Here is a 14,445-nt window from a genome sequence, read left to right as displayed (position 1 = left end):
TGACTGAGAGGGTTGGTGGTCTAACAGCCAGCCTATGTCAGAAGTTATCATCACGTCATTATAGCCGTTGAACGGCTGGTGGTCTGACCGTCAGTTGACCTACGGTCTTACCGCCAGTGTCGTAGAGGTGTCAAATCTACAGAAACGGTCATATTTTGGAGTGTGGCTTATATATAGTCATTTGGCTGGTTCAAGGGAGGTCTCTAGCACTTCAACACAATACATTTGAGCTCTTTCCCTCCTTCTCTTTCTCATTTAGCTTAGTGGTTGCATACTTGAGAGTGTGAAAGCAACTAATGTATAATTATGAAGAGTTTGAGCATTGATGCACTAGTTATACTTCAAGCAAGCGCCATCGACTTGTTACTCTTAGAGGTTGCCACCTCCTAGACGGCTTGGAGGTTATTGCGTTGTTGAGCCCTTCAAAGAAGATTGTAAAGGAGTCACGGCAGTGATCGGCAAATCACTGATACCACGAGATAAACTTCGAGTGTCATCTTTTGAGTTATTTATTTTATTTTTGAGCTATTTACTTTCATGCAATTTAACTTATGCAATTTATCTTTCTAGAATAGAAATTGTTACATGTCACCCTAGGACTGCAAATCTTGATATAGCTCTTAGTTGTTTCTTATTGTTCTTGTGATCTTTAGTTTGTTTCCGTAAGTTTTTTTTATCGCTTAGCAATTAGTTTTAAAACCGTCTATTCACTCCCCTCTAGTCGGTATCCTAGATATTACAAGTGGTATCAGAGCCTAGGACTCCTTTTTATAGCAGATTTAACCATCCTGAAGTGGGATCATAGCTAGTGATGCTCATGTCAATATGGGGAAGCCTCCGTTCTTTGATGGGTCAAACTATACCTATTAGAAGGCTAGAATAACTGTCTATCTTAAGGCTATGAGCGGTGAGTTATGGGATATAGTAGATAAGGATTATATAATTCTTGATTATACTAATCTTATCGTTAAAGATAGGGATAATACTTTTACAAATGCTCAAGCTATGAATGTTCTTTATGACGCTTTAGATCTTAATGAGTTAAATCGTATTTACAAACTTGAGACCGCTCATGAGATTTGGGAAAGGCTCGAAGAAATTCATGAAGGCACAACTATGGTTAAGGATGCAAAGCTTTTCATTTACAAAGTGCAACTTGAGAAATTTACTATGTTGCCAAATGAAAGCATTGAATAAATATTCAATTGTTTAAAAAACATAGTAAATAAGCTCAATGGGCTTGGTATGGATGTTTTCGATGTTGATTTCTCTCATAAGTTTCTTAGAGCTTTGGCTAACAAATATGACACTATCGTAACTTTGCTTGTGAGGTTAAATTTGAAGGATACAACACCAATGCAAATCTAGAGTGAAATTCTCACTCATGACATTTTCAAAAAATCACAATAAGGTCTTCATGATGAAACTACCGATGCCAAGAAGAAAAATGTTGCCTTCATGGCTCAATCATCAATAGACAAAGATGATCATGAAGAGAGTGATAAAAATGATGAAGAAATGGCTCTTTTTGTGATAAGATTCCAGAAATTCATAAAAAAGAAGAGATATTAAGGTGGATATAGCAAGAAGGGACAATCTTCTAAAGAGAATCCTATCGAAGAAAGAAGATACTTTGAATATGACAAAAATAGACACATTGCCACAAATTGCAAGAACATGGAAAAAAAAGTATACCAAGAAGAAGGAGAGTGGTGGCAAGAAGGTATTCAAGAAATACTACAAGAAGAAGAAAGATGTCCAAATATGCTATGTTGGGTGGGATTCGGATGCAAGCTCAAGCTCCTACTCCGACGATGAGAAGCCATATAAACAGAGTCTTACCGGTGTAGCCATCAAGCAGGCACCTTCACTCTTCTCCACACATTATTGCTTCACAGCAAAAAGAGACTCTAATGTACTATGTAATGAAAATGAATATTCATATGATGATCGAGTTGAGTTATAAATGGTTTTGATGACATCATGAGCAAAGAAAGAGCAAAGTTTAAGGAATTGAAGAGAAGACACACCTCTCTTCAATTATCTTATGAGGAGCTAATGACATATCATGAAGGTCTAAAAGAAACTCATGAGATGCTTCAAGAAGCTCATGGCTCTCTTATTGCTCATGAAACCAACAAAACAAAAATAGATATGAGCATATCTTACAATATTCTTGATGATATATCTACTTCATCTCTTATGTGTTCATCTACCTCGTATGATGATTTGCTTATTTTGCCTAAAGCTATATCCTGTAACGATGTCTTGATTATTAATGAAAATATCATGCTAAAAGAAAAGGTTGAAAAAACAACCAATAATCTTGCAAGATTCTATGTTGGAGAATCTAAACTTAGATAAGTTTTAGATAGTCAAATGTTCTCCATCAAGAAAGAAGACATTGGGTATGTTCCCAAGAAGGGTAAGAAAGCATTCATTCATCACAAAGCTACTTTTGTGAAAGGTAGTGGTTATTGCATGAAATACATGAAAACCGGACATATTGAAAAGGATTGCAAAAATGTTAAGGATAATTCATATGTATCTTTTGATTCATGCTATATTCTTAAGAGATATTCTAATGGTAGTGTTAAAGCTAGATTTATTGTCACTCATATAATTAGTGCTAAAAAGAATGTCATTTGGATGCCTAAAGTCTTGGTGACTAACATCAAGGACCCAAATAAGTTTGGGTACTTAAAAGAGTTTAACTTTATTTTGTAGGTGAACTACAAGTCCGGTGGGAGACATTTAGTGCTAGATAGTGGATACACTCAACATATGACCGAAAATCAAAGGATGTTCACTTCTATGAGCAATTATGGATCGAAATATGACAAAATCACATTTGGATATAATAGCAAAGAAAAGGTAAAAGGATTAGGTAAAATTACTATCTCAAGTGATTTGTCTATCTCAAATGTCTTACAAGTTGAATCTCTAAATTTCAATTGTTCTCCGTTGCTCAATTATGTGATCTTAATCTTTCATGCACTTTTTCTCCAAATGATGTGATAATATCTAGCATGAAGGATAATAGTGTAGTTTTCAAAGGTTTTATATATGATAATCTTTATCTAGTTGATTTCTCTTTTAATGATGCAAGTCTAAGCACATGTTTGTTTACAAAGTCATCAAAAGGTTGGATTTGTCATAGAAGGCTTAGTTATATTGGTATGAATCAACTAAATCATTTGTTAAAACATAATCTAGTTGTAGGGTTAAAGGATGTGAAATTTGAGAAGAACAAGCTATGTAGCGCTTGTCAAGCCAGAAACCAAGTGGGAAACTCACATCTGTTCAAAAGCTCTATGTCAACCTTAAAACCTTTGGAATTATTACACATGAATTTATTCAGTCCAATCACATATGTAAGTATTGGAGGTAATAGTTATTGTCTTGTCATCGTTAATAATTTCTCTAGATATACTTGGGTATTCTTTCTATATGATAATACTATTATATTTAACACCTTCAAAATCTTTGCTAAAAGGGCCGAAAATAAATCTGAGTTCAAGGTGATGAAAGTGAGAAGTGACAATGTCTCCGAATTCAAGAACACAAAGGTTGAGGATTTCTGTGAACAAAAGGTATCAAACATGAATTCTCTGCCAAATACACTTTAGAGCAAAATTGAGTAGTTAAAAGGAAGAATCGAACTGTTATTGATATGGCAAGATCAATGCTTTCAGAATACGATGTTTCAGATAATTTTTGGACCGAAGCTATCAATATTGCTTGCCATTCATCAAATAGGTTATATTATCACCGATTGTTGAAGAAGACTCCATATGAGCTTCTTATTGAAAGAAAATCAAACATATCATATTTTCGAGTATTTGGATGCAAATGCTACATTCTAAATAAAGGTACATGTTTATCAAAATTTTAAAAAAAAGTGATGAAGGTTTCTTACTTGGTTATTTTTCTCATAATAAAGCTTATTATGTCTACAATAAAATTTCCGGTTTGGTAGAAGAGACACATGAAGTTGAATTTAATGAAACTAATAGCTCTCAAGAAGAGCAAGAAAATTTAGATAATGTAGGTAATGGTGGTTTGAGAAGTACTATCAAGAATATGTCAATAAGTGACATTAAGCCAAAAGAGAAAGATGAATAAGAGGATGATCCATCTACCTTAATTCGGACTATTCCATCTACGTCCACAACAAATGATCAAGTTCAAGCTTATAATGTGGAAGACATGGATGATTAATTACAACAAGCTACAACTTTATGAACTCCATCACAAGTGTCGGTAGCGCATCTAAAACTTCACTATGTCATTGCCAAGGATCATCCCATTGATCAAATTGTTGGTGATCTTAGTAAATGTGTTCAAACTCACTCTCGTATTGCTTTATTTTGTGAATACTACTCTTTTGTATCTTCTATTGAGCCTAACCATATAGAAGAAGCTCTAAATGATCTGAATCGGGTGAATGCATGCATGAAGAGTTAAATAACTTCACTCGCAATAATGTATAAGAATTGGTCGAAAGAGCAAGAGATCATAATGTGATTAGCACAACATGGGTTTTCAGAATAAACAAAATGGAGACAAACTAAGATTGGTTGCACAAGGATATACTCAAGTCGAAAGTTTGGACTTCGGTGAAACTTTTGCTCCCGTAGCTAGACTTTAGGCTATTAGAATATAACTTGCTTTTTCTTCATTTCATAATATCAAGTTATATCAAATAGATGTTAAAAGTGTCTTTTTGAATGATAAAATTAGTGAACTTGTCACTGTTGAACAACCTCCCAGTTTTGAAGATACTAAAAAGCCGAATCATGTATATAAACTCCCTAAAGCTCTCTATAGCCTTAAACAAGCCTCACGTGTGTGGTATGAGAGACTTAGATATTTTCTTGTTTCAAAAGGCTTCAAAGTTGAGAAAGTTGATACTACTTTGTTCACTAAATCTATTGTAAATGATTTCTTTGTATATCAAATTTTTGTTGATAATATCATTTTTGGATCTACTAACAAAGATTTTTGTGAGGAATTTGAAGAAATGATGTCTAGGGAATTTGAAGTATGTTTGAAGAATTGAGTTTCTTTCTTGGACTTCAAATCAAGCAACTCAAAGATGAGACTTTTATTAGCCAATCAAAATATTTGAAGGATCTATTGAAAAAATTTAGTATGGAAGATGTAAAGCCTATCAAGACTCCTACGATGACAAATGGTCATCTTGATCTTGATGAGGGAGGTAAACTAATAGATTTAAAGTTTTATAGATCCATGATAGGTAGTTTTTTTTATCTTACCGCATCTAGGCTTGATATCATGTTTAGTGTGTGCATGTGTGCAAGGTTTTAAGCATCACCTAAACAATGTTGTTTGATGGTCCTTAAGCGATTTTTAGATATTTGAAATACTCTCCTAGTATAGTGATTTGGCATCCAAAAGGTGTTAAGTTTGAGCTAATCGGATATTCGGATTCCGATTATATGGGTTGTAAAATAGACAGAAAGAGCACCTCCAAAAGTTGTCATTTTCTAGGTAGATCGCTAGTTTCATGGTCTTCCAAGAAACAAAATTTCGTAGCACTATCTACCACCGAAGCGGAATATGTTTTCGTGGGTAGTTATTGGGCTCAATTGCTATGGATGAGGCAAACTTTATTACATTATAAAGTTGAGTTCAAAATAGTACCTCTTTTGTGTGATAATAAAAGTGCCATGAAAATAACCACAAATCCGGTCCAATACTCTAGAACCAAGCATATAGATTTTCGTCATCATTTTCTTAGGGATCATGTAAGCAAAGACGATATCCTAGTAGATAGTGTGAGGACCGAAAACCAATTAGAGGACATCCTCACCAAACCTTTAGATGAGAGTTGTTTCTACAAATTGAGAAATGAGCTCAACGTCATTGACTTCTCAAATGTTGCTCGAAACAATTGGCACATAATGTTTGTGCATTTATATGTTCTAGTAATCATACAATGCTTTACATGCACATATTGCTTATGGTTATTTACTTCTCGAACATGCTAAATTGTTGCAATATTTCAATTCAAGTTTTTTTCCATCTAAATTTATAGTTGAATTATGTTGCATATGGTTCTATCTCATATCTCATCTCTATAGATCATATGTTATCTCAATATCTCGCTTCGTAGCTCAATTCCAAGAAGTTTTGAGTTTTCTGGTTCCAGCGGTCCGATCGCCAGAAGACCGATCTGACTGCCAGATATATATAGGGGGTTATCTAGCCTCTGGACTCCAGCTGTCTAACCGCCCCAAGTCACAGTCTAACCGTCAGCACCTGAGATGGTCGAATCATTTTCTTTCTTTATCTTCTCCTCCGGTCTCCATCTCACCAAACCGAGCTTTTATTCTCTCTCACACACAAACACGTGCTCTTAGTGCCAACTCAAGAGAACTCAAATCTTTTGTTCCTCGGTCGATCCAAGACCATCCCCAGTCCAACCGCGAACACCTCCAACATGTCTTCTCGATATTTCCTTGATTCCTTCCCCTTTTACCATGGATTTCAAAGTTTTTGAAGCTTAGGGTTTGAAGGGTATGATCTATCACATGAGACATGGATTTGAGATGAAACTTGTTGGAACAAGTTACTAGCATCTATATTGAGTTATTGTCAAAGTTTCATCGATTGGAACTTCAATTTTCATTAAAATCCACCATTTGGATCTATCTGTGTGTTCGCGGTCAGACCAAGGCCTATGTCGGTCTGACCGCTCGCAGCGGCAGAATCTATTTCTTTCGCTGTTTCACCATGTATCATTCCTCTTCATTGATCTAATTCCTTGTGATATCTCTTATGATCAGTGGAAGTTGGAGGTGGCCTTGTGAGGAGGATGAAAAATATTATGACTGGTCGGGGTAAGGCTAAGAAAAGATTGGCAGAATCGAATTCTAAGGATGATTGTCAGGACTCCGATTGTATGTCTTCTTAGGATATTGGTGATGAAACCTCATCTTTTGTTGGTAATGTTGATCATGACGTGGAAGATGTCAGTGATGAGGATCTTGAAATTAATCATCAAGCTTATATTGGGTATAGAAAATCTTGGAGTTCAACTGAATATACTAGAGCTAGAAACACTTATCAGTATGATCTAGATAATAGTGGTACTCAACCACAATTTTACATTATGGTGCAACAAGATGTCTTCTATGATCATATTATGAACAAGAAAATATTTGAGCAAAAATAGATTGATTAGACTTATGTGAGAAGTCAGCCTAGCATGGATGGTTTAGCTGATATCTTTCAAGAGCTATGTCTTCATGAGTTTGTGAGCTTCAGATGTGATCGAAATGCAACTATCATTAGGCAATTCTATGCAATTGTTGAAATATCACATGAGAGTCGGAAAATTGAATGGATGACTGGGTCCAGAAAATATGATGCTTCTTTTATGGATTTTGCAAATGATGTGTGAATTCCTTATGATACTATTTATGGATCCATTAATGTGCATGATGAAGGATGTTTGGCTGAAAAAGTGTGGAGTGTCTTCTATGAGCCACTGGGGGTTGTTCCTAAAGTAACCCTTGGGACAGTGACTGGGTTAAAAGTCCTACCTACAACTATCAATAATATTGTGAGAGCCACTTTTGCTCCAACAAGTGAAAACAATGATGCTATTCGGGATCATTATTAGAATATCATCAATCATATCATGAACAAGAGAAAAATTGATGTGATCAAGTATATGTTGAAGGCTATTGATGATATCACAGTGAGCATAACTTCAAATCTATACTCTGCTCCATATATCATGTCTCTCATTCTTTTGAAGTCAATTTCCGCCAAACATCTTGTGAGTCTAAACATATGGGATATAGATCGTTCAAAGTGAATCAAAGTATTCTCCATAAAGATCAGGGAGGACAGGGTATTCCTGCAACACAGGGAGGTCAACATGAGGAACCTCAAGATTATGTTCCTTCTCAAGAACAGCCAGCTCCAGAGAAAGTTCCTCCTCGATGGGTTCCTCCAGCTGGTTTCTTTGATCCTTACATGGTATCCATCCAGCAGGGTTTTCAGCAGAGTTTGGACTCCTTTCAGGCCAGCTTTCAGCAAAACTTCTATCAGCCCTTGATGACAGAGTTCCAGTCTACTCGTCAGTCTATCTCTCTTTCTTGTGAGGATATTGCCGCTCTCAATGCTCAAAACCAAGACCTGAATAACATGTTTCACAACCTCTCTCTTGGACAACAATGGCTTGAGAATCAGTTCAACACCTTCTCTGATCGCCTCCACAGTATTTGTCCGAAGTCTCCTCCACCTCCTCCCTAGGATTACTAGATCTTTTTTGTACTAGATGCCAAAGGGGGGAGGAGTTGGAGAAGTGAGAAAGAGGGAGAGCGAGAGATAATCTATCTTTGTATCTTGTGCGAGAGATTCTATGCATAAGACTCTATTCTGCATATAATGTTATGAACTATGTTGCATCTTTATTTATTTTGGTTGCATGAGAACTATGTGATGGACTATGTTTAAGTATTGTAATATGATGAATTATGTTTATATGCTTATCTCCATATTCTTCTCTATCTATATGTTCTAACTTTCTTGGATGTCTTGAGGAAAATGTTTTGAATGATATATTTGTATTGGAAATATCATTGATTATATCCTTTTCATTAGATCCAAAAAATCAAGGTAAACTTCGTTAAAATTTTTATTTAAAATCTATAACTTGTGCTATTTATCTTCTTTTTAATCTTATGGGCACATGTAGGGGAGTTTACCTTAACATGAGTTTTTGATAGCATTTGTATCCTTTAATTTCATATTCTCGAAATTCTTGCTATGGAAACTCACCACCGAGTCTTCTTTATGCCATGTGCTAAAAGTTGGCTCAAAACATAATTCACATCACTTCTTAGCGTAATTATCATCAATTACTAAAAATGGGGAGATTGAAGCATCTAGGCCCCCAATTTGTGTTTTAGTAATTAATGATAATAAGAAATTTGTGGACTAACATGTTTATTTGAGTTATGAAAAGGTTAGTCACAAAGGTGTTGTGAAGCTAGAAAAAGCATCTGTAGAAAACACGAAAATGGCTAGCTCAAGGCAAAGGTATAATTGTATGACATGTTCTTTTGCCGGCCAAAGGAGATTAGAGAAGAAAATTGATCGAATTGATAGAATAAGTGCCGTACTATTAAGAGGGGTTGATGTGCGTTTACTTGAGATATTTATAGTGTCACAATTGCTCAAACTTGCATTTCATATAGAGTCAGAAATTTAGTTTGAGAGAAACCAATGAAAGACGGCCTTTGGGGTGTTTCTGAATTATGGCGGTCTGATCGCTGGAATGACCGGTCTGACCGCTATATAGCAAAGGTTGTTCTGTTCAAGTTTCAAGTGTTGCGGTCTGACCGAAGGGCTTTTCCAGTTTGACCATTGTATAACCATGTTTGAGATGTGTTTGGACCTCAGTACCGGTCTGACCGTGGTGCAGCTTGGTCTGAACGCCAAGGAATAAAGGGGTTCAGATCCTCTGCTTTGGCTGGCTATCTGAGCATCAGGCACGGCCGGTCTAACCGCTTGGAAACATAGAGTTTTGGCACTCTGTTCCTTACTCACAGTCTAACTGTCGGGCATGGTTGGTCTGATCGCCCGGGAATAGAGAGTTTTTGGCACTCTTTTCCCTACTCGCAGTCTGACCGAGAGGGTTGGCGATCTGACCGCCAGCCTATATCAGAAGTCATCACCACGTCTTTATAGCTGTTGAACGACTAGCTGTCTAATTGCCAGTTGACCTACGGTCTTATCGCCAGTGTCATAGAGGTGTCAAATGAACAAAAATGATCACATTTTGGAGTGTGGCCAATGTATAGTCACTTGGCTGGTTCAAGGGAGGTCTCAAGAACTTCAACACAATACATTTGAGCTCTTTCCCTCCTTCTCTCCCTCTCTTGGCTTAGTGGTTGCATACTTGAGATTGTGAGAGCAACTAGTGCATAACTTTGAAGAGTTTGAACATTGAGGCACTAGTGACCTTTCAAGCAAGCGTTGTCAACTTGATACTCTTGGAGGTTGACACCTCCTAGACGGCTTGGAGGTTGTTATGCTGTTGAGCTCTTCAAAAAATATTGTGAAGGAGCCACGATGGTGATTGTGAGAGGCTTATGCAATTTATCTTCCTAAAATATAAATTGTTGCATGTCACCTAGGATTGCAAATCTTGACATAGCTCCTAGTTGTTTCTAATTGTTCTAGTGATCTTTAGTTTGTTTCTGTAAGTTTTCTTGATCACTTAGCAATTAGGTTTAAAACTGTCTATTCACCCCCCTCTAGTTGGTATCCTAGATCCTACACACCTTCTGAAGGCTTGATCAGCGTTGGATCTCGAGGTAATAACTCTATGCATTATATGTTTGTTGTTGTCAATCACTCGATATTTTACTTACATTCTTTATTTTTCGTAGATTGAGGGCATCGGGTCTCCTTCCTTTGGCCCGTCTATTCAACCTAACTAGGAACCAGGCCCCCTGGTTTCCCGTTGACATAGCACTGCTGAAAGCACTGGTCGACCGCTGGAGGCCGAAGATGCACACTTTCACCTACCTATAGGTGCGATGATTGGCACGCTGCAAGACGTCTCCATGCTACTTGGAATGCTTGTGGCGGGGACTATTGTGTTCGGGTTGGACTTGCACGTCGAGTGGAGGGATGAGCTCCTCGCTAGGTTCCACAGAGTCATTCCTGAGGGTCAGCAGCCTGAGCAGGTGGCCTTTGACATGGCCCACGGTACATCAAAGGCCTGGGTCCAGTAGTTCTGGGTGAATCGTCTGACGCTAGAGTCAGAGGACTGGAGAGTGCGACAGCACCTAGAGGCGTAACTGATGTGGCTGTTCGGGTGGGTCCTCTTCACCAGCACGCACGCGAACATCCTCGACAGGCAGTTCGTCTTATTCATGCAATAGATTGCAGATGCCCCCCTAGAGTAGGTCCCTCAGCATAGTTGATGCTTCGTGGTCCTAGCTCAGACGTACCAAGCGTTCTGTGAGGCCTGCAACAGGAGGAGTGACTCCGGTCGATCACAGGTTGTTCTTTACTCTTGACCCTATGGTCATACAAGTGCTTCAACATTGGGCGCCCGCACCTGAGATCGTACGACACATACAACGAGTCTTTCTACTTCCCCGACGAGTTTGGGCTACACAACGCAATGGACAGCCCGGTGATGGGTTCGCTCTGGTGCAAGCACGACGTAAATAATACAAGTTAACACATTTATTTCAGTACTATTGTTTCATGACACTTATATGCCTGGCACTTCTCTTTTTCATGTAGCCAAGGTGGGCGACGGTGACGACACGATCTTCGTACCCTTAGTTTGTTGCCGTAGTCGACCAGCTACAGACGGATAAGGTGCGCTGGGCATCGTACGACCATGAGGCAGTCATGACGCACGTGCCTCTTGGCCTTTCCGACTTGTGCCACAGGGACCAGGCTCTCTGGATTACGCGGTGACGACTGGTGTTCGACATCACGGTCGAGCCCTATTACCCGGATATAGTGTTCATGTAGTTCAGGTATCACCAGCACTTTCCCCTGCCACGATGACCTACAGACATTACTCACTTGTAAGTATTTGTTGTTACAGGTTCTACACTATTCACATTTGAAATTTCGTAATCATAACTTCGTCTTGTAGGATGATGCGGAAGAGTCAGGGCATTACATACTGCACATGTCCACATCCCCAACGGGCCTTACAACCCTAGGATGGAGGACGCGTACTTATGCTGGTTCCACGTGGTGACACGAGTTAGGTGCCTCCGGAGCCACCACGGCACCAAACGGAGGTCACTGACATGTTCACTACGGAGCCGGTGGTGGCGTACCACGCAATGGTGCATGATGATGTTTCATTGTACTGACTTTCATTCTTATTATTAAATATGTTCTCTCGGGCATTGCAGGTGAACACATGCAAGGACGTAGGCACAGAGCTATTAGACTTTGTGGACCACTGGGAGTCGATCCCACCACGGGTTGACCTGGGCGTGCTAATGGTCGGTCTGCGATGGCTGGCACGGTGTTGCCTCGATGGGTTTCGACGTCCTTCGTGCCAAAGGGTGCCGGACGTCGTCGAGCCTACCACATAGACGAGGTCACCATCACGTGATCGAGCTACCTCGCCACACTTCCACACGGAACCAGCCTCATCGTCTCAGCCACCACGGCTGTGGTACATGCCGACTCCTGGTTTCTGCTCGGTTGCTTCCATTCCAAGTTCGTCACTACCAATGGTATCACTCAGGATTGCATTTTCTAAGTCAACTATACTAGTTGCATTTGTAGTTGTACCATGCAACAGTTCCACCCTCCTTCAACGCAGTGTCCGGCTCATCGCACCCTGTGACGGATGACTGGTTGACAGAACCGGCCGACAGAGAGGGCCTGTCATAGATAGCGGGGGCACCTCCACCAACGCATCCATCGCAGGCTAACCCTACCACCCCTGCTGATGCTGCACGGACTCGACACCCTCCATGCGACCCTTTTACGTTCTCCACCAACCAGGTGTGTCACAAAGCAGCTGGTAGACAGGGGGCAGCAGTCGTGCGCATCAAGCGCGGTCGTGGCCATGGCGACGCCCCTTGACTTCACCATTAGACAATACTTGTACATGTTTATGTTATTTCTATTATGTGATTGGCATGTTATATAGGATGTTTATGTCAGCACAATGTTATCATCCATGGTTTTATTACTCGTGTTCTCGTTCCATCCTAAAATGTACCATCATGCAACCTTATCAGCTTTCGAACGTGTCTCATTATGAACCTTACTACTATTACGTGTGGATACAAAATCCAACGTTACATGACAGGTACAAAATCCAACATTACAAACAACATGGTATATTGAAATAGTGCAAAAGGCTAAGGCAATACATTGGGATACATTGCTTCTAGTCATACTGACTAAGAATGAACTGGCCGGGATTTATCATTCTACCAATGCATTTTTTCTAAGCACAATTCTTTCATAGGATTCCCTGCCTTACATGTAGAGGCAGTAATAACTCCTTATTAAACTTTTGCAAAATGAAATGACCACACCAAGTAACAACTTTCACAGGGAATCGCTGTCAAGCATCAAGGCCACGACTTTTCCAGCTTTCACAGGAAATCCTATGCTCCAACCCCATCCAAGCCCTATTGCAACTCAGTCCATGCACCAGCCCCCAGCCACTATAAATAACTCCACCCTCATCCATAGATAGACCACTCCTTTTTTAGCTCTCTCAACTGTAATATCTTCCTCAACTCTATCAAGCCCACATAAGAAACATTAGGGGATTTTCATCCCCTAGGGGATTGAACTGCTGATGTGCTTCTGCGGTGATCCTTAGAGGCTTCATGAGTCCCAGATATCTCTTACACCTATAGCCTACGCTTTTTCATGTGTGCCAACTACCAGTACGACAAGCCTCGATATGGATCGTAGAAATACCCACCAATATTACAACATAGATCACTCATGTGGGCCTTTCCGTATGATTTCATGTACCCTCTTACTAATCTCCCATCTTGTTTCTTTTGTCCAGTCTCCTCCGCCTATCTGCGACTTCATGCAATGGCTCGATATGGAGCAAAATGAGCACCAGAAGCGGTGGATGGACATAGAGATGTAGTGGAGGAGGGAAGCTTACGACCGTCACGAGTACGAGCGACAACAGGAGGAACTACAGATGAAGCGGCAGGAGGAGGAGTGCATCAAGAACGCCGCGAAGGAGCGCGCCGCGGCTCAAGCATACGAAAAAGAGATGAAAGGAAGCAGGAGAGGACCCATCGGGCTAAAGCGGAGGGTCTCGGTGCCCTGAGAAAGGGAAAATATCCTATGTGTACTCAGTAGAGAGCATCTATTGTAATCCGATCTATTTTCATTCCCTAAGGCATGTTAGGTTTACCAGCGACACACTATTAGGTTAGTCTTTAGGCGTACCGTATATACCAATATTTGTTGTTGTCATTTCTTTATGGTTATAGTCCATTCATGTGATGACGATAAACTCCATATCCCATGTAATGTTTACCAGCGTATATAACCTCTGTGCCAGGAACTATGATAATTGTGCTTCAACTACTATTATCTGAAAATTTAGATTTTGTATCCTCCCAACGCTACTTCACTAAAAAAGTTTACTCACACAATTTTCCATCAACTAAATAAAGAAATATAGACAAAATTACATCGAATCGATATTAGAAAAAAAAATGAACCACTTCGTGATGCCATTTGGACAACTATTTGAACAACAAACATTTTCGGCCGTTCAATAGCAACGCGCATCATTGCCTCAACCTACGTGTAGCCTATAGTTGTTATTTTCAAAAAAGTTTAACTTCTTTTACAGGATGCACATTGAGTTCTGGCTATACCTCATTAAATACGTGATATTCTTCTAATTATTAATAAAAATAT

This window comes from Phragmites australis, chromosome 20 (genome assembly GCF_958298935.1).
Source record: "Phragmites australis chromosome 20, lpPhrAust1.1, whole genome shotgun sequence".
NCBI classification, from domain to species: Eukaryota; Viridiplantae; Streptophyta; class Magnoliopsida; order Poales; family Poaceae; genus Phragmites; species Phragmites australis.
This window is presented reverse-complemented; position numbering follows the sequence as displayed.